This window comes from Lissotriton vulgaris, unplaced genomic scaffold (assembly GCF_964263255.1).
Source record: "Lissotriton vulgaris unplaced genomic scaffold, aLisVul1.2 SCAFFOLD_1154, whole genome shotgun sequence".
Lineage (NCBI taxonomy): Eukaryota > Metazoa > Chordata > Amphibia > Caudata > Salamandridae > Lissotriton > Lissotriton vulgaris.
In genome coordinates, this window is record NW_028244807.1 from 205904 (window position 1) to 229250 (window position 23347).

A 23347-nucleotide genomic window follows, 5' to 3' on the forward strand; every position below is an offset into this window, starting at 1 on the left:
TGTTGTCCTTTTCTTCTTCTTCCTCACTGGGTCCCCTGTGTTTGATAATTCCTGATTATCAAAGAATGGGTTTATTGGACGTTCTGTCTGATTGTCAAAGAATGGGTTTGTTGGTTGTTCTGTCAAGCTTGGGGCGCGTGACGGGCTGAAGGAGTCTCTCATGGCTGTGGCGGATAGTTGAGCAAACGGGTCCGCTATGGGCGTGAGATGCCGAGATGGTGTGTCAGGGAGTGTGAAATGGACCTGTGCCGACCCAGTGGGAGTGCGTGTATGGTCAGGTGCAGTAGTCTGGTGGCTCTGGGAGGGGGACCCATGGTACTGTACTCCGGGTAGTCTTTCATAGTTTCCCATGTCCCGAGAGGGACCCGCTTTTTGCATAGATGTGGACGGGAAAAGTGGTGTCTGTGGTTGACCGTGGCCTAGGTCCCTAGTCCCTTCAGCACCTCCAAAGGGATCTGCCTGTGATGTTTGCTGGGTGGGTGACGTGTTGGGGTGAGTGATTCTGAGAGTCTCAGATATCCTGTCGCTGATGTGTTCTAACTTACATGACGCACGTCGGATTACCCGCATTAGGTCGTCATGGTCAGGGTCGTGTGGTACTTCACCGCTGATCATGTCTGCTCGGGTGTCCCCGTTGGGACTGCACTCTAGGCTTTTATTGAGTTCTGTGGCCGGTCTCCAGTTGTCATAATGGACCAACTCAGGTGCCGGCGGGCCCTGTGTCTCCCTTTCCTTATTTTGTTGGTGAACAGAGGCGAATGTTATCAACGGTTCGGCTGCCTTTGTGCCGCAAAATGGCATATGTTTTTGCGAAGTGGGCCCTTGCTCCTGGGAGAGTGGAGCATTGGCCTCGCGGAGGCTATTGGGATCATGGTAGTGCGGGAGTGCATGGCGAGAGGAGGGGCGGGATGACATGCACGTATTATTTGATGGTGCTGGGGACATATTGTCTGCATTGTCCTCGTCTTCCTCACCAGGTGGGACTACGATGGAGGTGGGATTCAGTTGCAGTGAAAACTGCGCACTTATTTGTCCTGGCAACCCTGGCACTGTGGCGTGCAGTGTTGGACTGCCACCGGCGGCAGGGGTTACGTGGAGGGGACTGACTGGGGCTTGCATTGTGTCGGGTGTGGTGGTTGGACCTGTGACGGGGAGCAGTTGGCCACTGCTGGTGCCGGGTGGCGGCGATGAGGCATTACTACCTTCACCACCGGGTTGAGGACATTCGAGTGTGGGAAAAAGGTCACTTGGGAGTTGACCGTATCCGACAGTTGGTAAGTCATTAGTTGTGGTCTGTAGGTCTAGTTCTTTGTTCTTTGCAGATCCTATGGCAGGGTACATGCCATTGGCCTGATATGGTGGGGGCGCAGAAGGTGCAGTGGGCAGGGTGGCAGGATGCTCTTGCGGATTTTCCTTAAAAATGCGCCAAAGAGCTAAGGATTCTTTCCTTTTTTGTAATTTGGATCCAGAATATTTGGTGTTTAGGAACGTGGTGGCGTGCTCGAGAGTATTGACGTCGAAGGATCCTTCAGAGGGCCACGGATAATTCATATTCTTTGTTAATTTGTGAAGCTCCCTACAGTGTTTGAGTATTCGTTTTTCTTGGGCACTGAACGTTTTCAGGACATGTTGGAGTGGTGTTGCCATGACAAGATATTTGTGGGCCGGCAAGGCAGGGGTTTTAATGCGGGGTATTGGTCACGCTTCTCTAGAGATCAGGCACGAGTTCTTCTGCTACTCCTGCTAGGGTAGTGGTCATAAACCTCCTTTTGCAACTCCCTATTTTGTGTGGGGGTGCAACCAGGGAACTGGAGTTGGCCTCCAAAGCAGGCGTCTGCTATCTGAGACTGGAGTGGGTGTCTGGGGAAGAATCCTGACAGGATTGCTGGTCCTCCCAAATTTGCAAGATGCACAATAAAATATATATGATAGCCGTAAGGTGTCTTATACACGGTGGGATTCTGTATCCTATTCATGAGGTTATTTAGTGCCTATATGGTCGCTGCAAACCTGTGTGGGATACCGTCTGATGTGTGTATGAGAGACTGAGCAACCCTGCCTGGGTGTGTTTCGCCTAGTTGTTGTGAGGGCTGGGGTCTGTGGGCTGTGAAGTTTGTGCAGGGCTATAGTCGTGAGGAGGCAGGTCTCTGATGAGCTCTTCTCCTACTTCAGTACAGACGATGCGGTAGAGTATGAATCTTAAATCTATTTCGTCAGGTCCCCTGTATTTTCCTTCTGGGGAGAAGTCAGGGAATTCAAGATTGTGACGGGCAAAGGCGTTGCGAATTTTGCTTTGCAGTGGGTTCCGTGGCCAGGAGGACTCGAATACAGTGGGGAGTTCTAGGCCTGGGGATAATAGGCGGATCCTTATATAGATCCACTCTGGGGTTCTATGCACTGACGTGCCAAATATTCGTTTATCGTAAACTGCCTGAAGGGCCTGCATGGGGTTTGTTTCCTGTGATTGATAGGCAGGTGATGCAGAGGTGTAGTGAGTGCTGCTGTGATCCTTTACTATAGGGTTGGTGGTGCGTGGAACTGTTTGTGTGGGAGAGCCTTTACTACGGGCTCGGCGGGGCGTGAAAATGCTGGGGCGAGAGATAGAGTGACTTGACGAGGGTAGGCGTAGTCGATATTGAGTGCCCGAAATATTGAGAGAAGAACAGTGCTACTGAGGGGTGTGACGTGGACGAAACAAGAGGGGTGGCCGTCAGAAATGCCTACAACGTTATTGTTTATCAGGAATATTGTGATATGATCAGTGGTATGATCGCACATTCCCTTATGTGAAAGTTGGAGCAGTGTGATGGACTCTGTAGGTGTGGCAGAGTGCCGGGGCCAGGATTTTATGAAGGATCAGACAGAAGTGCTCTTAAAAGGGGTGATGTATCTTCGTTGGGGGCGGATGGTTGAGGAGAGTTTGGGCCTTTTCCTTCTGGCGGTGGGATGTATACTATTTCAAATGTGGTACCTGACAGTATTGATTCCAGTGAACACTCGTCCTTAATGTGAGAATTGAATCTCGTGAAGATTCGTCGTCAGTGATGAGAATGGGTGAGGTAGCAGGGTGATATGGGTACTCTGGGCATTCAAGGGAAAGTGAGTGGGGAACAGATAGGGTGGAAGAGCCAGAACCAGAGGTGTCCTCTGTATACAACTGCTGAGGGGCTGTGGTGTCTGGGGATGGTGGGGTAAGTGATATGTCTGGAAGGCTATCAAGAGCTTGGGTGGAGACGTTAAGTTGGGTGCCTGGCGTAAAGTTAGCTCCTAAAAGTATCCAGGCGTCTGTGAGTATGGTGCGGTCTTTGTCGGTAAGGGATGTGAATTCGTTGGTTGCGGAATTGTGAAGTAGGTCAGGTCTGCCGTGAAGGAACTGAATGGTACACTGGTGAATGTGTGGGGGGCTACTGGACATTACGGAAATAGGCGGGTGTAAGGCATAACACGTGTAGGCAAGGGATGTAGGGAGGCAGGGGAGGATGAATGACTTCTTCCCTCCTTTTGCAATCAATTGTGAAACAAAAGATTGGCACAAAAATAGGCATACTATGCATGGAGAAAGGAAGGGCAATGCGGGAAAGGCAATGCAGGGGCGGGGGACTAGGAAATGGCAACCAATGAGGCGTGCGAGGAATGGGTTAGTTATGAGGCGTGTGATACACCTAGGTGAGGGACAAGGCAGGGGGCAGGTAACTCAGATGAGTGAGGGAACAATGGGTCACAGGGAAGGGAATTGGTGGCGTGATCACAAAGCACAGCTGCTACTTACACAAAGCACATGGATGCAAGAGCACATGTGACATAGAGCAGGGCAAATGAACAAAACATGAAATTGAGAGGGTCAATATTGAGCATACTACATGATCACCAACATGATGACAGAACAATAAATACTGATGACATACAGAGGATGCATCCTGAAATAAAAACGATGTAGAAGAACAGATGAATGACCAAGATATAAAAGAACAATCTAGATATTGAATCTCACTACTTGAAGACCAGATCAATTACCAAGATATGAAATGTCAGTAGTTGACAATGTGATCAATGACCTGAAGATATCCACGGCCTGGGTATGAAATTCCAGTAATGGAGGAACAGAGATGGAGATGAAATTTTAGTAATAGAAGAACAGAGATGTAATAGCTAAGAGCAGCAATGTCAGAAGTAAGAACAGAGAACAGAGATGTCAGAAGTAGCAGAGCTGGCAAAGGAAGGAGTGGAGTATTTTGTGAGCGAAAGAATGAACGTCACCAATGTAGAGATGCAATGGCAGGAGAGCGAGAGAGAGACAGTGTAAAATAATGTCATCAGCAATGTAAGCACAGGCAGGGCCAGTGGTGTGATAAACGTTACGAGGAGGGAGGGAAAAAACAGAGTGGAGTGAATGAAAGAGGTAGGTATGGATAGGGAGAGAGAGGAGTGTTGAAGTGGCAGTGACAAAAAGAATGAAGGAGGAGCACGGAAGAAGAGAAAAGAGGTGCGAGAGAACGTGTGTAGAGTTAAATGTTACGGACGGGCAGGGGCTCGGGGGAGCTGTGAGGCAGAGAGGCGCTGCTGTGCCAGGGGAGGAAGTGAGCCGGCGATGTGCTGTATGAACCACAGATAGCACAGAGCAGTTCCTCTTGCCGCTGGTGCGAAGGGCAGGAAGTCCGTGGGCGTTGGCTGGGGCGTTGGCTGGGTGGCTGTAGAAGCGGCAGGGAAATGTACAATAATACAGCCAGACCGTGTAAAAATAGGTCTGGAGGAAAGTAAAGCGAAGGCAGAGCCCTCATTGAAGAGAAGTGGACAGTAAATCTGAGAAGTGGAGTGAAGGGAGGGGTGGGGGGGGGGGGAGTCGAAGGCAATGAAAAAGCAGAAGTAGAGAGGGCACAGTATGTAGTGAATTGAATAGGAGAAAAGAGAAAGGTATTTATGGCATGACGATGAAAAAAAGAAAGAAGACAGTGTAGTATTTTTGCAAAGGACTGAAGAGAAGTAGCCAGTGGTAAAGGTAGGTGGCAAGGAGGCCAGAGTGTGAAAGTGTGTGTCAAACGACCCCCAGTGGAGAACCTAGAACCTCCGACCCTGGATAATCCCAGGGAACACCCAGCTCCCAAGACTCGACTTGGAAGAGGGATCAGGAACCTGCCCACACAAAAGGGGCAGGGTGGGATTTAAACCCGAGTCAGGACCTGTAATGTCCGGACCACACCCAGCTCACAGACTTAAACTGTCGAGAGGGATCATAAACCTGGGGGTAGTTGACAGCAAAAAAGTAACCACAGAGCCGCTCTCCTCGGGCTGGAACCTACAGAGAGAGAAGTGTCTGACACCGACAAACCACAAACCACAACAGCAATTGTTAAGAACAGATATGTGCAAAAATGAGGCGCAAAACCACATGAAAATCGTAATGACAGGTTGGAACATGTGACCACTGAGGGACACAGAGGGTTCTTGGATCGTGACCATGTGCAATTCTGTGGGGGGGGGGGTCAGGAGTCTAGCCCAGAACCAGGCACACGGGGCCCGCACACAGCCAAGTAGCCAACACCGGGACTCAAGGGGGAAAAAATAAAACGTTCCTTGACTCACCAATGGTAGGCAAGAGGCTGCGGCGGGGGCACCCAATGCGGCCCGTGGAAGACCACCGAATTCCTCCTCAGAATGGATCAGGCAGGTACGATGAAGTTGGGCGCCACGTGTGAAGGGGAAAGTCTTGACCCCTTCGGTCAGTGGTCACCACTTTTAGGTGTGGCTAAAATTCGCACATCACCAACACAGCACTTCACTGAGTAAGAGAAGGAATACAAATGTAAGATACCAGACGTTCAAATTGGAGTGGCACTTTATTTTTCAATTAACAAACAGAGAGCTAAATGCATATCAATTCAAGCAACAATGTAATTTTCTAAATATGACCCAGACTTCGCTCTGTCTGGTATGAATGCTGGATGACTAATGCTCAAAATATCTCAAGGTAATACTGGGATGAAATGTATTTAAAAAGAACACTAACACAGATGATCAAAGATTCTACACTACTGAGTACAAGAATATAGAACCCAACTGTCTATGGGCCAACCATCTAAAACAGGTCCGTTGTCATAGAGTGCACATTTCTATCAGAGCCCTGAATTATGAGGGCAGGGCAAAGAAGGCACAAGTAGAATTAGCTAAGATACAACATTTTGCTATTAATTCAGTGTCTGGTAGTAGCTGAGAGTGAGGCCAGTCACCTATGTTAAAAGGAGTCTGCCATACAGGAATATATCCATGAAGAGAGATAGTTGAAGGGTCAGAGATCTAGAGAGAGAGAGATGGGCTATCTGCCCTGGGAGATCCACAACCTGAGTGAGGCGTCGGCGTCCCAAGTCAGATAGTCTTCGGCTAGCCGAGAGAACAGTCCACGCTCATGCAGCAGGGCATCCGCAGGAAAGTTCTGATTTCAGATTTGACGGTTGGGCCTGTTATACCCAAAATTGAGAAACTAGGGTTCTATGATGACGCTGGCCCCTGGCCTTTCGGTGCAGGTGGTTTAACCACAAGTGTTTGGGACACCGGAAGGAAATGTTTTCAGTACATTATGTTCCGTATATTTTTAGAACAGAACATCTTGTACCTTTGATAGAGAACATTTCCGGAACATCTTGTACCTTTGGAAGAGAACATTTTCATCACTTGTTTCTAAACACAATGGTTACATGTTGTTCATTACTAAAAAAGGACATTTTTCTGTCACGCACATTTCTACATATCTGAAAGTGTGAATTCCCATGATAGATGCTGTTTATTGCTAGAAATTGCTGCTTATACTTGTGCAAGCTATGTTTCAAAATATAACGTTAGCAGGGGTTTCAGGAAGCTGTACCAACGGGCACCCGTCTGTGTGTGTGTGTGTGTGTGTGTGTGTGTGTGTGCGTGTGTGTGTGTGTGTGTGTGTGTTCGTCTTGAAGCTGGCAATGAAACTAACTAATCTTTGAAGGCCTATTTTTACCTTGTTCACTTCAATGCACAGAAACGCGTGCATGTAAGCCTATGCATAGTGGGCCCTGGGGCCTTTATTTACTAATGGGGAAAGCCAGTTATTTTAGCATGTTTTCAGATTTCTATCACGCAGGGCCTACATCAGACCTTCATGTTGCCAAGGCTGTTAGAACTCTCCTTTCTGGTGATGTTAGATGGTAGAACGGGACCCTCCATCAAAATCTCCCCAGAAATGTCTTTTACAACCAGTTAAATATTGTGAATTCTCATTCCATTTTGTTTCAATTTAGTAATTTTAAATATCTTTACATCCAACAGAAAACAAGCCTTGAATGTATGAAATGACCATCACTAATGAAGCAAATGCTGTAAATCTTTAATAATAGCAGAAATAATGAGTTACAGTATTCAGGAAAACATCAGCTCAGTCGGCGACAGAGGAACCTGCACACAAACTGACAGATCCCGGATGAAGCGTCAAGGGCAGTTCAGTGATTGCAAGAGGCTGAGCTGTGCACCTCCACGCCACAAGATGAAGAAATGACCTTAGGAAAATTAAGGCAACAACAATAACAAACCACCTCCTGTATAAACAAGTACCTAATACTAGCTTTGATCATGGGATCGGTATGATGTGATTACTGCAGTGCTCTGTTTTATAAAATGATGACAAACCATCACTCCGTGCTCTAGGAGAATTGTAAACTCTTTCTGGCCAAACCACAGTAACCAGAGAAGAGCACAACAGAGCGGAGCTGGACAACTGACGGGTAAAGGAAAGAGGAGTTCTTGTATCTACAATACAACAGACTGTTCCGATTTGCACCGGCCAAAAGGAAGATACAACTTTACCCGCAATCGTGCATAGCCATAATCCAATCTAAAGGCACAATCGCCTACAAAGACACCTTCTACATATTAGGAGTGTGGCAATTATTTGGTGGCTATCACATTTTATTGTTAAAACAGAAATCAAACGTGCAAAATACTGCACACATATAAAGTGTGTGAGAAAAACACAAGTGCTTTATCAGCCATGTCGGCCCATCAGGAAATGCAGTCTTGGGATGTAGACAAATATATACCCGACCCACAGATACTAACCAAGAAAGAAGAATCATACACATGCAGCAAGAGCTTTAGTTTGACATCACTACTCAAGCTTCATCAGCACACATACACAGGGGAAAAGACATTCAAGTGCAGTGAATGTGTCAAGAGCTTTATTAGGTTATGGGAACTACAAATACACCAGCGAACACACACAGGGGAAAAGCCATTCAAGTGCATTGAATGTGGGAAGAGATTTAGTCAGTTATCAGTCCTAAAACGTCATCAGCTAACACACACGGGGGAAAAACCTTATCATTGTGGTGAATGTGACTGTAGTTTTCGTGACTCTTCAGCATTAAGGGTTCATCAGCGAACTCACACAGGAGAAAAACCATTCAAGTGCAGTGAATGTGCAAAGTGCTTTAGTCGGTTATCACACCTTCAAATACATCAGCGAACACACACAGGGGAAAAACCATTCAAGTGCAGTGAATGTGTAAAGAGCTTTAGTCAGTTATCAGACCTTGAAAGACATCAGCGAACACACACAGGGGAAAAACCATTCAAGTGCAGTGAATGTGCAAAGTGCTTTAGTCACTTATCAAATCTCCAAAAACATCAGGGAACACACACAGGGGAAAAACCATTCAAGTGCACTGAATGTGCAAAGTGCTTTGGTCGGTTATCACACCTTCAAATACATCAGCGAACACACACAGGGGAAAAACCATTCAAGTGCAGTGAATGTGCAAAGTGCTTTAGTCAATTATCAAACCTCCAAGAACATCAGCGAATACACACAGGAGAAAAACCATTCAACTGAAATGAATGTAGGAAGAGATTTAGTCAGTTATCAGTCCTAAAACGTCATCAGTGAACACACACAGGGAAAAACCTTATCATTGTAGTGAATGTGACAGTAGTTTTCGTGACTCTTCAGCATTAAGGGTTTATCAGCTAACTCACACAAGAGAAAAAACATTCAAGTGCAGTGAAAGTGCAAAGTGCTTTAGTCGGTTATCACACCTTCAAAGACATCAGCGAACACACACAGGGGAAAAACCATTCAAGTGCAATAAATGTGTAAAGAGCTTTAGTCAGTTATCAGACCTAAAAAGTCATCATCTAACACACACGGGGGAAAAACCATTCAAGTGCAGTGAATGTGGGAAGAGCTTTAGCCAGCTATCAGACATAAAAAATCATCAGCGAACACACACCGGGGAAAAACCTTATCAATGTATTGAATGTGACAGTAGTTTTCGCTACTCTTCAGCATTAAGGTATCATCAGCAAACACACACAGGGGAAAACCATTCAAGTGCAATGAGTGTGTAAAGTGCTTTAGTCGGTCATCACACCTTGAAAGACATCAGCGAACACACACAGGGAAAAACCATTCAAGTGCAGTGAATGCGCAAAGTGCTTTAGTCACTTATCAAACCTCCAAAAACATCAGGGAACACACACAGGGGAAAAACCATTCAAGTGCACTGAATGTGCAAAGTGCTTTAGTCGGTTATCACACCTTCAAAGACATCAGCGAACACACACAGGGGAAAAACAATTCAAGTGCAGTGAATGTGCAAAGTGCTTTAGTCGGTTATCACACCTTCAAAGACATCAATAAACACACACAGGGGAAAAACAATTCAAGTGCAGTAAATGTGCAAAGTTCTTTAGTCAGTTATCAAGCCTTCAACGTCATAATCGAACACACACCGGGGGAAAACCATTCAAGTGCAGTGAATGTGCAAAGTGCTTTAGTCGGTTATCACACCTTCAAAGACACCAGCGAACACACACAGGTGAAAAACCATTCAAGTGCAGTGAATGTGCAAAGTGCTTTAGTCGGTTATCACACCTTCAAAGACATCAGCGAACACACACAGGGGGAAAACATTCAAGTGCAATTAATGTGTAAAGAGCTTTAGTCAGTTATCAGACCTGAAAAGTCAGCAGCGAACACACACGGGGGAAAAACCCTATCATTGTAGTGAATGTGAGAGTAGTTTTTGCAGCTCTTCAGCATTAAGGTATCATCAGCGAACACACACAGTAGAAAAACCATTTAAGTGCAATGATTATGGGAAGAGCATTAGTCAATTATCAGAACTACAAAGACATCAGCGAACACACACAGGGGAAAAACTATATGAATGCTGTGAATGTTTGAAGATCTTTAGTCAGTTATCAATCCTGCGAAAACATCAACAAACACACACAGGGGGAAAGCCACTCAAGTGCAATGAATGTGGGAAGAGCTTTAGTCGATTATGAAACCTCCGAGCACATCAGCAAACACACAGAGGCGAAAAACCCTATAATTGCGGTGCTTGTGACAGTAGTTTTCGCTTCTCTTCAGTATTAAGGTATCATCAGCGAACTCACACAGGAGAAAAACCATTCAAGTGCAATGAATGTGGGAAGAGCTTTAGTCAATTATCAGACCTACAAACACATCAGCGAATACACACAGGGGAAAACTATATTATTGCTGTGAATGTTTGAAGAGCTTTAGTCAGTTATCAACCCTACGAAAACATCAACAAACACACTCGGGGGTCGTGGACTAGGGTCAGCGGACTCGATAATTCTCGCTTCGGTGCCTACTCTAATCAGGGGTCCCACTCGGCAACTCTGGGCATTAGCTTGCCTAATCTCCACAACAGCCGGGGATGCCTGGCTCCACCTTAGGGACTTCCAGCAGGGACCATCCACGTTACAAACTGGCAAGAATGGGCGGTCGTTCTTTCTCCTGTCTTGCCCCTAAACTTTGGAATTCTCTTCCTGCCCCGATAAAACTCGAGCCTTCCCTTACGAAATTTCGTAAAAAGCTTAAAACTTTGCTTTTCCCTCAGTGATGATTGCCTGACCCTACCACTACTACATTTTTGCTGGCGCCGGGAGACCCCATGTGGGTAGCTGTGTGCATTACAAATTTAGTTACAATACAATACAATACATCCCACAGGGAAAGCCAGGACGGGTTCCCCAGCGCTTTATACAGCGCCAGGAAACCTACGGGTAGCAGTGCGCTTTACAAGCTCAAATAAATTTACATTTACAAAGCCACTCAAGTGCAATGAATGTGGGAAGAGCTTTAGTCGACGATTTGAGCTACAAAGTCATCAGCGAACACACAGGGGGAAAAAATAGAAGGGCACTGAAAGTGAGAAGGGCTTTTGTCAATGTTCGATCCCACACAGCCCTCAGTGAATACACTCCTTCATTTAACTCACATGGAAATAATTCTAGAGATGCAGAGATTCCGGAAAGAAGTTAAGAACATCAAAAATAATATTAACCCATCTGAGGACATAGAAAAGAGTAAAACAATGCAGTTATTGTGAGAGGAATGAATTACGGAAAAAGATAAAATTCAAATTATGTAGGACATTGAAATACCAGGTGATAGAAGACCCGAATAGCAGTAAAGAAGAAAAACAGATAACAGTATTTGCAGAATTATAAAAGTGTTTGTTTCCAGTGATTGTTCACTCCGTACACATAGCAAAGTGACAGTATGTACCAGGATGCACAGTGGGAGACAAGCACAATGTGGATTAAAAGAAAAGAAACATAGTTGATTTTTATTTGGTGAAGAAGAGATACAAAGAAAAACATTCAATCGCACCTGACCACACTACCTGTAAAAGCAACACTGAACAACACTGGGACTAACAACGGTCTTTCCAGCTAACTTGTCAGATTAGTGATAGAACCTATAAACCCAACACACCCAGAGTGGACATGTTGTCAGGGCTCTGGAGATGGAAGCTTCATTGGTAAAATGCATGTATTACTATTAACAAATGCCACTGCAGTATATGTAATGAAATAAGCACAGGTGTTCAAGAAATAACCTATTTTTAGATATAAAAGAGCATATACCTTGTTTTTTGGTAACGTTTGCTGCATCTTATACAAACTGTTTCAGTTGATGGGTCAGCTCGCGCCTCGCGCCTTATTACTAAGTGCGACCCGTGGCTCCTCTCTGACTTGGCTCTCCCTATTCATTTTGAGACTTGCCAAACTCTACTTTGTACCAGAATTGAGCCATTGTAAGCAGGAGACTCTGTTTGAAGAATGTGGTGAAATAGCGAAATCCCACATCAAAAGCATACATGTGCCAGGATAATCAGTTGCACTCCCAGCAACTCATCTTCCACACTTGATTGTCCCTTGTCCTCAAATGTTCTGAAGGGTTTGTCGTATGAATGCCAGAAGTGGCAGTGACATTCATGAAGCTAACGCTAACAGGAGTGTGTGGGAGATAGAGAGGGAGAGAGATCCAGAGAGCAAGAGAGACAAAGAAAGGGGGAGAAAAAGAGAGAAATGGAAGGAGGGGGAACGGCACGTTATTTGTACTCACCTAAAAATAGAAGAAGCAGCTGAATACATGCCAATGTGTGACATCACCAGAGAAATGGTCTGAACACCTGTGAATTTATATGTTTATTTTTAATACCTATAGACCCATGTCATGCCAATGAACAGGGCACAAGTATGGAAAATAGTGAAGGAGCCCATTATCATATGCAAATCACAGTGACGTCACATGTAGTGGCATCACAAGAAGTGATGTCAGGCCCTTATAATAATTTTCACGTGAAAGGTTGACGGCCTGTTTTAAAAACAAGAAACATAAAATAATGTAAAAATAGGTTTTTGGTTTCAGTTTTTATACATCATGTGTTTTGCCCACTATTAGTTTGTAACTAAACTCAGAAATGACTGAAAGTGTAAATATTTTTAAACAGATAAGTGGAACTTGAAAATTACATTTTAAACAGTTTTCAGCAAATAAATAAAATGTGCTTTTAATTTGCGCTCGTTTCCTGACGTTATTCTTTATCCAGCCCCTAAACCCCAAAGTGTTTCACATTTATAATGTATTAAGCACTAGAAGGGCTAATTTTGTCAAGTTCTCTGTTCCTCTCTTGCACCACTCACACAAACAAACACTCAGAGGCCTGTGTCTGCAGTGCTGGGGCACAAAGTAACAATTACCAGTTGCAGGCTAAGGAGCTAGGTGGAACTGAGTCCCGTTTATAGATAATAGTAGGGGGACCCCTTCAAACAGTGGCTACCCTCCGACTTGTGCCGTGCTGATAAAGCAATAGTGAATTTGAGTAATTTATGATGAATTGAAATGAGAGAAAGAGAAGAACAGAGCAAGGTGTAGGATATATTAAAGAAAACAAAAAAAAGAGACACAAGACTTTAACCTGTTCTGTGTACTAGCACTTTACGTAAACAAGTTGTGCTGTGCGTTGTGAACAGGCTGTCACCCCCTTTGTATGTAAATGAGCTTCTGTGACCAGACCACCCAGGCTCCCATCTCTTCTAGCGTGGATGATAATGTGAGCACTGTAAGGTAATCACAAACTAGGGCTTTATTGAGAAACAATCGGCTTCCAGGTCACACAGCTGTTGTTATGTAGTTCTTTATTAATTTTTTTTCATTTACTTTAATTTGCAGCAATCTTCCAGGTTACTTTTTCTCAGTATTATACTTCAGGTCGCTCATGTGTCGGCGTGGGTTTTGTCCTCACACTGGTCTAGGATGGGCCTTCTCAAGGTAGAAGGCGCTGTAATAGGAATAATAAATCAGACATATATGAAATTGTATGTAAACAAATGTGTGCCTTTCAGTTATCAGGCACCACCAGATTCACATCTACACATGTAATTGAACACCAGACTAAAGTGACTCCTCCCTGTATAAATATGTGCCATCAGTAATCAGGCTGATGGTTCTGCTGATGCTCACAGCAAATACAGTTTCTGGGATTGCGCTCATTGGCCTAAATTCTAATTGCTGAAGTTTCACACAGTTTCGCTGATGCGCACAGCTTATAAGGTTTGTGGACATTGCGCACTGTAAGCAGATCACTGAAGTTCACCCTTAAGTAGTAACTAGGTCAAAACATAGTACGTACATCATACAAAATGTCACTGCCCCTCCCTTCTTGTTGACATCTCCAGGAGTTCCTCCTCTCTCATGGCTGAAGTGAAAGAATGTTTTCACACATTATACTTGTGTCTGTGGCACTTCCTTAAGCGCAGAAAGGAAAGCCTCATTGTTAATGCATTGTTTGGGCTCTGAGGGACAAGAATTCTTTGAACACCTTCCTAAACTCTCTGACAGTGACTCTGCCACTCTTGTCAAAGATATGTTTATTGGCATTTGATAATATGGCAAAATGACAAGCGACAGTCCCGTACATTTCCCCACGCAGGGGGTAGCATAAGAGCATTCCAGGTAGAGCATTAGTTACCGGGGGAGGAGCACGTGATCTAACAACAAGCAAATGAGGGGAGGTCCCCTGTGGTAGTTAACTGTGGCAACCAAGGACCCATCCAGCTTGTCTAGGATCCCGGAAGAAGCTAGAAGCTTGAATAGTGCAAAGTCAATTCTGTGCCCTACAGGAATTGTGACTCAAGACATGCTACATTAATGCTGACAGAACTGTCTGCAAACAAACAACATAAATGAAGATAGTGCAGGACGTTGAATTGAAATAACAGTAGACAAACCAAAAGACCCACCTCCCACTCTCCCGCCCCCCCATCCCCTCTACCCCCTCTCTCACTCCCCAGTGGTGGTAGCAGTACACAGCATACAAGGCCTAGATTAGTGGTGGCAGGGAATCTGAGCTGGAACAAATGGAGAGCTCCAACTCTAGTAGGGCAAACTGCCAATGGCAGTCCTTTGGAAAGGAAAGCAACCAGTGGGCCGCAGCAGAATTCAAAATTCTTAAAGTCGTCTAGGAAAATATCCGCCATCCTCTCCACACTCAGCAATCTCCAAAGCCGTGAGTACCAGAGGGAGGCGGCCGGCGCCTCCTTCTTCTTTCATGCCGCGGCTAGGGTTATTTTGGCCGCCCCAATGCATAGCCACATGATCCTCTTGTCCGCCCTAGTCTGATGTTCGAGGCTAGGATCCCAGAGTCCCAACAGGGTAAAGGCCATTGAGGTAGGAATGGGGTATCCCAGGACATCTTTGATTTGGGCTATAATTTCTTCCCAGTATGGTCGGATAATGGGTCATATGTGCTGAAAGTCCCCCAGGAGTCCACACCCCCTCCAACATCTATCGGAGGTGTCAGGGAAGATCTGCTTCAGCTTGGCGGGGCAAAGATACCAGTTCATCATGGTTTTCATGTGTGCCCCCCTAAGTTCCACTGAATAGTTAAACTTGGCAATGTCAGACCATAGGTGGGTCCACTCAGCTTCTGGGATATCCTGGTGGAGGACCCCCTCCCACATGGTCATGTAACGAGGCCTAGGGGCAACTGTGGTGAAAAGTAGGAACCCATATAAGAAGGAGATGACGCCTTTCATGGAGGAGGTCTTGGTCAGGAAAGCTTTGAATTTCGTGAGTGGTCTAGTGGCCGCCTCCCTCACCTGGGGGGGAGAGCGCCCAGTGAAGAAGTTGGGCAAGGTGGTATTGTTCATGATTCAGGACCCCATAATCACGTCTACAATTGTCAAAGGTGAGAGGGTCAAAATTGTGGAACAGGTGTGTGAGCGCTAAGCATACTCCCTCCATCCAAGCCTCAATGGGCCCCACGGATAGTGCCGGGGGGGAAGCTGGGTTAAAATGTATGGGCGTGAAGGGAGAGGGGAAGGTGGTCCACCTGTCATCCCCGGACACCGAGTGCCAGACCTTCAGGGTGGTGCTAGTGGGGGTACTGATATATGCATTCTTGGGCCTGTCGTATTTGGGCTTCCACACCAAATCCCAGATCGACCTCCCAGCGATGCTCCTGTCCATATGCAGCCAGTGTCTTTCTGATTCTTGTTGGGACCACTCCACCAGAACCCAGAGTTGTGCAACTTTGTAATACAGGTGTATGTCAGGCAGCCCCACTCCGCCCTCCCTTTGTGGCCTGCATAGGGCATTAAAAGAGAAGCGCGCACGACCCCCCCTGCCAAATAAAGCGTAGCATCATAGTCTTCACCGGTCGGAAGAATTCCCCGTCTAAGTCTATAGGAAGGGCTTGGAATAGGTACATAAGCTTGGGGAGAAGGGACATTTTGGTAGCATGAATTCTCCCCAACCAAGAGATGAACATGGGTTTCCATCGGGCCAGGTCGGTTCGGATCTTGGCTAGAACCAGAGGGAAATTAGCAGCGTAAAGCTTGCCCAACGTAGGGGTCAAGTGGACCCCTAGGTATTGGATGGAGGAGTCAGTCCATGGAAGAGGGGTCAACGACTTAAGATGTGAGGCGTCGTGCTGGGGAACCGTGAGGTTAAGAACATAAGATTTATCGTAGTTAATTTTGAAGCCCGCCACTGCTTCAAAGCAGTCTAGTGTGGCTTGTACTTGAGGGAGAAAACGGGCTGGGCTAGAGGGGGAAAGTAGGACATCGTCTGCGAAGAGCGAAATCTTATGGGACTCCCCGGTGAAGGGCAGGCCACAAATGTTGGGATTGGACCTCACCGCCGCCGCCAGCGGTTCTATGCTAAGGGCAAAAAGCAGCGGCAACAGCGGGCATCTTTGCTTGTGCCCCGGGAGTGCACAAAGAAGGAAGACAGGTGGCCATTCACCGCGACCCGGGATTGGGGGGAGACGTAGTTCGCCCGAATCATTGTTAAGAATTTGGAGGAGAAGCCGAAGGCGGTCAGCGTGCGAAACAAAATTCCCCGTCCACCCTTTTGAACGCCTTCTCGGTGTCCAATCCCACCAGTACCGCCGGGATTTTAAATTTGTTGGCTTTTTCAATCAGGTGTATCACCCACCGAGTGTTATCATGGGTCTGGCGTCCCTTTTTAAACCCCGACTGGTCCGGGTTAATGAGGGCCGGCATCAGATCATTGAGCCGCCGGGCTATGATGGAGGAGTAGAGTTTCGCGTCCAAGTTTAACAGGGCAATCGGCCTATATGAGGCACATTTCCCAGGGTCCTTACCGGGTTTGGGTATGACGGATATTAGTGCCTCGGCCATCGTGGCCGGGGTGTCACCCTCCTCCGCCATGCTATTGAACAGGCGAACCAGATAGGGGCAAAGCTCAGAGGTGAAGGTTTTATAGAAAACGACTGGATAGCCATCTTACCCGAGGGCCTTAACTTCTTCTCGACTGAAGGGAGCAGAGAGCTCCTCATTCCATTCTGCGGAGACCTGGGGCAATGCCAAATCCCGTAAATATTCAAGTTGCTCAGCCGCGTCCAGGCTGTCCCCCGTGTAGAGGGTCTTGTAGAAAGTCCAAAGAGTTCAGCCTTAGCCTCGTCCTAGTGTATCATTCTCCCTTGTCCGTCGTGCATCCCCCCCAGTGTATTCCCGCTCTCTCTTATCTCCAAGCTCTCTGGCTAGGTGTCTCCCCACTTCATTGCCTTGGGAATAGGAGAGAAGTCGCAATTTTAGCAGGGTGTACTCGGCTCAGTTATTGTAGTGGGCCCAGAGTTTACCCCTGACGGCCGTTAGCTGTCGGAGTCCTAACCTGGAGGGGTTTTCTTTGTGTGCCTTCTCTAAAATGGAGAGTTCCTCTTCCAGCTGCTCCCTTTCTCGACCACGCTGCTTATTAAGCGCTGAATTCAATGCTAAGCAGTGCCCTCGAAAATAAACCTTAAAGGCATCCCATGTGGTGAAGAGCGGTACAGGAGGACTTGTCCCGAACAAGGGCTGCCGGGAAATTCCATTTAGGGCCGTCCTTATTCTTCGTGCCCCAACGGCGGCCCAATGCGAGCAGGCTATTGTCAGAAACGGAAAGCGGAAAGATCTTGTCCTCGCGGAGGTCCCCCCGGAGGAATTGACTCAGGAAGAAGTAGTCAAGTCGAGAGTAGGAGCGGTGGACATGGGAGAAGAAAGTGTAGTCTTTGGATTGGGGATAAAGGAAGCGCCAAGCGTCAAAAAGGCCCAAATCCGAGATTTTTTGTTGGGTTTCGGGGGAGAATGTACCCATGTCAGACCTCTGTAGGTGGGTGCTATCCATACCCTTCTGCCATATTAGATTAAAGTCCCCCATAACGATCAGTGGCCCCTCAGCAAAATCGACTAGCTTCTCCATCAAGGTTTGGAGGAACACGTTGTGGCCCGTGTAAGGTGCATACAGCACAAGGAAGGTGCCCAATTTACCCCGCAAGAGACCTTTGACCATGATCCAACGCCCCTCTTTATTACTTTGTACCCCCAGTGGTTGGAAATGTGGGGTCGATCGAAACATCAGGGCCACTCCCCTCGGTTTCGTGGTGGCGGAGGACCTATATATCTATGGGAACAGTTTGTGCTTAAGGCAAGAGTCCTCCGTTCTAGTCAGGTGCGTTTCCTGGAGGCCAACTATGTCTAAGTGATGGTCATTGATATATTTCCAAATCTTTTGGCGCATCTGGAGGGAGTTCAGCCCTTTAACATTCCACGTCCCTAAAATCATAGGCATCGTTGAGAGACCCCTCTATAGTGCTATGTAAGGGTCGTCCGCCCTCGGCCGCTGCACCTGAAGCGATTGAGTCCTACCCCCGCTATCAGTGGCCGAATCTTGGTTAGAGCGTGATACCGCACAATCGGACCAACACCACCCACTCCTCGTGGCCCCTGCACCCCGCACAACCCAAACTTTCTCCCTCGCCACAATGCCCGCAAGCATCTCCGTGACAGCACTCTGCCCAACCCCCTGCTACCAACACTACCCTCCCCAACCCACCCCCCTCCCACCCATCGGCCCTAGAAACCCCTTCCCACTGCCCCCCTGCCCGAGACGGCCCCCCCCCAAAATCCCAAAAGTCAAAGTGAAATAGAACAAAAGAAAGAAGAGCATGAAAGTTTGTGGTGTATGCCACAAAGGCAGGGGGCCATGACCCAAGACAGACATGCAGTCTGTTCCTGAGATATAACTCGGTCGAGTCTCGGACATAGAAGAAGCAGGCAGAACCGTCTTAGGGTCAATCCCTCCAGCACCAGCCATGTGCCCCACTGATGCCAGGAAAGAGGAAGAGCCTTAGGCGTCCGCTGAATCCTCCGTCACTTGGGCTACCGAGGCCGCAGCTGCTCCTCGCTCCAACATGCTCGTCGTCAGGTCAGGCTTCGCCTTGGAGACCGGCTTACCCACTCTCTGCCACTCAGCAGATCGCCTCCGTTGTCTACCGGGTGAGCCGTCAGCTTCCGGGGTGGAGGTCTCCTGTTTCAGACCCAGGATGGTACGAGCTGCATCTAGGGACCGCACCTGAATGAGCTTGGCCTTCCACTTAAAGATAAGGCGGAATGGGTGGCCCCAGGAATAGGGAACATTTTGCTCTCTAAGATAGGTGGTAATAGGCTTAAATGCTCTTCGCTTCGTCAGCGTGGAAGCCGCGAGGTCCTGAAAGAGCAGGGGATGGTGTTCTCGGAATTGTAGGAGGGCTGTGTCCCTAGCCTTTCGTAGAATCTGTTCTTTAGTCTGAAAATCGTGGACACAGACCAGTATGTCCGGAGAAGGGGCCTTAGGTCCCTGCGGGAGCCCGACACAGTGCACTCGGTCCATTTGTATCTCACTCCCTTCCTCCTCACCAAGAATGTGCCGAAAGAGGGACCCCACATATTCTCTTAGGTCCGACCCCTCACCCGTCCAGGGTACCGCCCGAATCCGAATGTTGTTGCGGCGTGACCTATTCTCCAAGTCCTCAGCGTGGGCCTGCAGGTCTAAGTTTTGTTCAGTGAGTCGGATCACATCTTGCTGGAGGTGGTGGATGTCCTCCGCGGTGCTCAAGTCGTGTTCTCCTAGGGTCACCACCCACTCCCCCACCCCGTCGACGATGCGCCGCACCTCGCGAAGATCAGAGGCAAGCTGAGTCCGCAGTTCCGCTATATCCTCCATAATTGCGGAGAACAGCTCAGTCATGAAGGCCTTCGTTGCTGGGGCATCCGCATCGTCCCTCCTCGGCAATTTATCCGTAGGCTGCGTGGTTGTCTGCGCCGCCATTTTCGGGGAGCCCGCCTTCACCGTCCTCTCCTTTCTGTTTCTGGCCGTCGACATTGCTAGGCCCCGGAAGGCCGACCTGTACGTGGAGGCCGCTGCTAGGATCGTAACCCCCAGATCCCCAGATGGGCACTGCTCTCAGTCCTCCCCCCAGTCGGGTGCGTGCTCAGCTGTGGCTGGGGAGTCTCACAAGGCCTCTTTCCCTCCAGATGCTGAGAAATCCGTGTCCAGCGCGGGCCCCTAGAACCGGTCTCCAGTCACCCCCGGAGTGGGCAGGTCGGTGACGGGGAGATCGTCACCCCCCTCTAGGCAGCAGAGACCAAACTAGTGGACAGCCCACAGCTAAGTGATGGACAAGCTCAGGCTACTGCTATTAGCTCCAGGCTGGCACCGCAATGTGCGGGAGAAGGGTGGCAAGGGCCGGTCACGCAGGAGGTGGCTGCTTTCCTGCCGAAATACTGGCCGAGGAGCGGCGTACTCTCAGGCAGCTACAGGGGGTGGGAGTGCCATTTTGCACTGTAGGCAAGCAGATCTCCTGAGCCTCCATTGTCCGCCCCCATCCAGGCAAGCCCCCTGTCCCTCAGGGTCCTTCCCAACTTCCCAGAGCCTCTCCGCCCGCCAATTCACAGGCCGACAAATTGTGACCTCCCAAGGCCAGCCACCTGCCTCTCATCTTTTCTGCCCGTAAGGCCGCGCTGCTGTGTGAGGGAGCACTCCCCCGCAGAGCAGGGATCTCACCACCGTGGCTGCTCCAATCCGTCAGCCCGTTCGAGCCCAGTCGCCCAATGCTAAGGCGCACCCTACAGTGAGACGGCAGCCTTGATTGTAGGTTTGAAGCGGGGAGTCGCGAGTAAAGCAATATTTACCGCGTGAAGAATACCCGCGCTGTTTACATCTGAAGGGGATTTGTAACGGTCCCAATGGCGTTTTTTTGGTCAGGAAGCACATTTTTGCCCTGACCTTCATCATGGAGACTGCCTGTGATAGTTAAATATTGTATATATTTTTCACACTTTGAACCTCACAGTAGGGTGCGCCTTAGCGCGTGCATACCACTGGGGGTCTAATTTTAGGTCCTGACGAATGCTGAGCGAATGGCAGTATAACAGCAGAAACATGTTGACCATTATATTTATTTTTGTCTAATTACTAAGGACATTCGGTTTCGTAACACAGAACCTAATTGTCCGCTCACTTGTTTTTAACAAATACAGGTTGGTCATTATTAAAACAGGCATAAAGACTACAACCCAGTATTTTTTTAAATGAATTGCACCTATTATCACCACACTTTGATTTGGGCACTTTTTGCATCCACCACATCCTGCTCCGCTGCAAAACAGGCGTTGTAGCACGCTGGGGTGGTACTAGATCGCCCCAGCGGTGACCCTGTGATGAAGCATGTCACCAGCTAGTGGTGAGTGAGGGTCCTTCTACAACAGGAAGATCCCTGTCCTGTTTCACAAAGTGGGATACAGTCACCCAGTGGAAGTCACCACCTGACTGGTGAGGTGGATGCCACTCCTGTGAGATACTTCTGTTAGTATTGGTATTTTTTTTGGACATATGGAGTTTTGTAGCTAATTATCTGATTTGGTACACTGTGGTGCACACTCCTTCGTTGTCATTATAGATTTGACTAGGGGCATAGGAGTGCTGTCCCAAGCCCTGGCTCTCTTGTTGTTACAGTACAGTCTGCCAAACCCCTCCTCATCAAATTGCAATGGCTCCCTGTCAGCCTGAGGGCAGCCTTCGAGCTCGGCTGCCTCACTTTCAAATCTCTTTCTGGTTCTTGCCCCGCCTTCTTGAAATCCCTCATCAGGCCCTACTGTCCCTCACGCAATCTCAGATCAGCACACCTACACCTCCTGGTTGTCCCACTCATCAAACTCTGCAGATCTGGCGGTCGGAGATTTGCATACCTTGGCCCTAAATTCTGGAACTTCCTCCCTTCCTCAGTCAAGACCTCCAACACCCTCATCCAATTCCGTAAATCATTAAAAACCTGGCTCTTCCCACAACCCAGCTAAAGTCCCTCTGTACCCTCAGCATCTAATCAGCGCCAGGAAACCCACGGTGATAGTGTGCTTTACAAGCACCCCTTAACATAACCACCTTCCTAAAGTGAGTACTGTCCTTGAACGATATCACTTCGGGAGAAGGATGCAAAGCCAGGATGAGTCGGTCGAACAATACATAACTACCTTACACAAATTGGCTTCCACATGCAATTAGAGGAGCGCTTAAGAGATCAGTTCATGTTGGGATGTTGTTAAACCCAAATCGAGCACCACTTCAAAGCCCTTTAACACAAAGAATTTTCAGGTGAAGTGCTTCAGGTGTAGCAACCCTGGCCATATGGCCAACTTTAAAGACCGCCCAGGCTGGAAGGACATGTGAAAAACCTGTGAGAGAAAAGGTCACGTCTCAAAGAGCTGCAGTACGGGCAACAAGCTTAAAAAAGTAATCGCAGTTTAACTTTATGAGGAAGAATTGGAAGGAATCAATATTCTCCCAGTCACAGGGAATGCTAGTGATGGACCTCAGGAGCTAGTTTTGATCAGTGATGCTCCCCTGAGCATGCTCTTCGACTCTGGGACCAAGATACCGCTATACCCCAAAACATTTTATGAGCATTATCTGCTGTGCAAGGTCACCCTGTTGAAGCCAGACATTAGACTAAAAGGCTAAGGTGGAGTGACTATTGAGTTGCTGGGTTATTTCTGGGGGATACTTGACTTCAAATGGAGAGTCATCCCTTATAAAATCTATGTCTCAATGAAGCGGGACTCGCTCATAACCTGGTCCCACCAACGTGATCTACATATCTGCCTTGATCCTAATGAGAATCCCTCTGTCTGCCTAAAGGAATTACCAACAGTTAGGGTTGTTAGTAATGCTGATCGAGATTGGATCAAGGAATTCCCTGAGGTAGTTGTTGGTGAGCTGGGTGTGTTTAAAAAACTATGTACATCGGAAAAGGTCAAATCTAATGCTGTTCCAAAAACAGCTAAGTAGCAGCTGTTAGTAAGGGAGAGCATGAAAGTTGAATTAGACAATCTCTTTGCCAAGTGCATCATTCAATAAGTTGAAGCAACAGAGTGGGTCTCCCCTGTTGTTATGGCCCGCAAAGCCAATGGGGAGGCAAGGCTTTGCGTCGGTTCAAGGGAGCTCAACAAAGCAGTTATTGTTGATCATTACCCTTTACCCAACATACCTAAAATGCTGGGTTCTCTTGAGGGGGCAAGGCATTTTTTATCCTTGGACTTGACCTCTGCCAATCACCAGGCCGGGCTTCACTCTCCTCTTCAGAACATTCAGAACATTCACTCCTCTTCCTCAGTTTTTCAGAGGGCAATGGAGGGCATTCTTGGAAGCCTTCAGGGTGTTAAGGTGTACCAAAATGATGTGCTCATCTTT

General features: G+C 47.6%; 1 pseudogene; it reads left to right on the top strand.

The window, feature by feature from the left end:
• Nucleotides 1-8020: 8020 nt before the first annotated feature.
• LOC147666721 (uncharacterized) lies at nucleotides 8021-10900 on the top strand (annotated as a pseudogene).
• Nucleotides 10901-23347: the final 12447 nt, after the last annotated feature.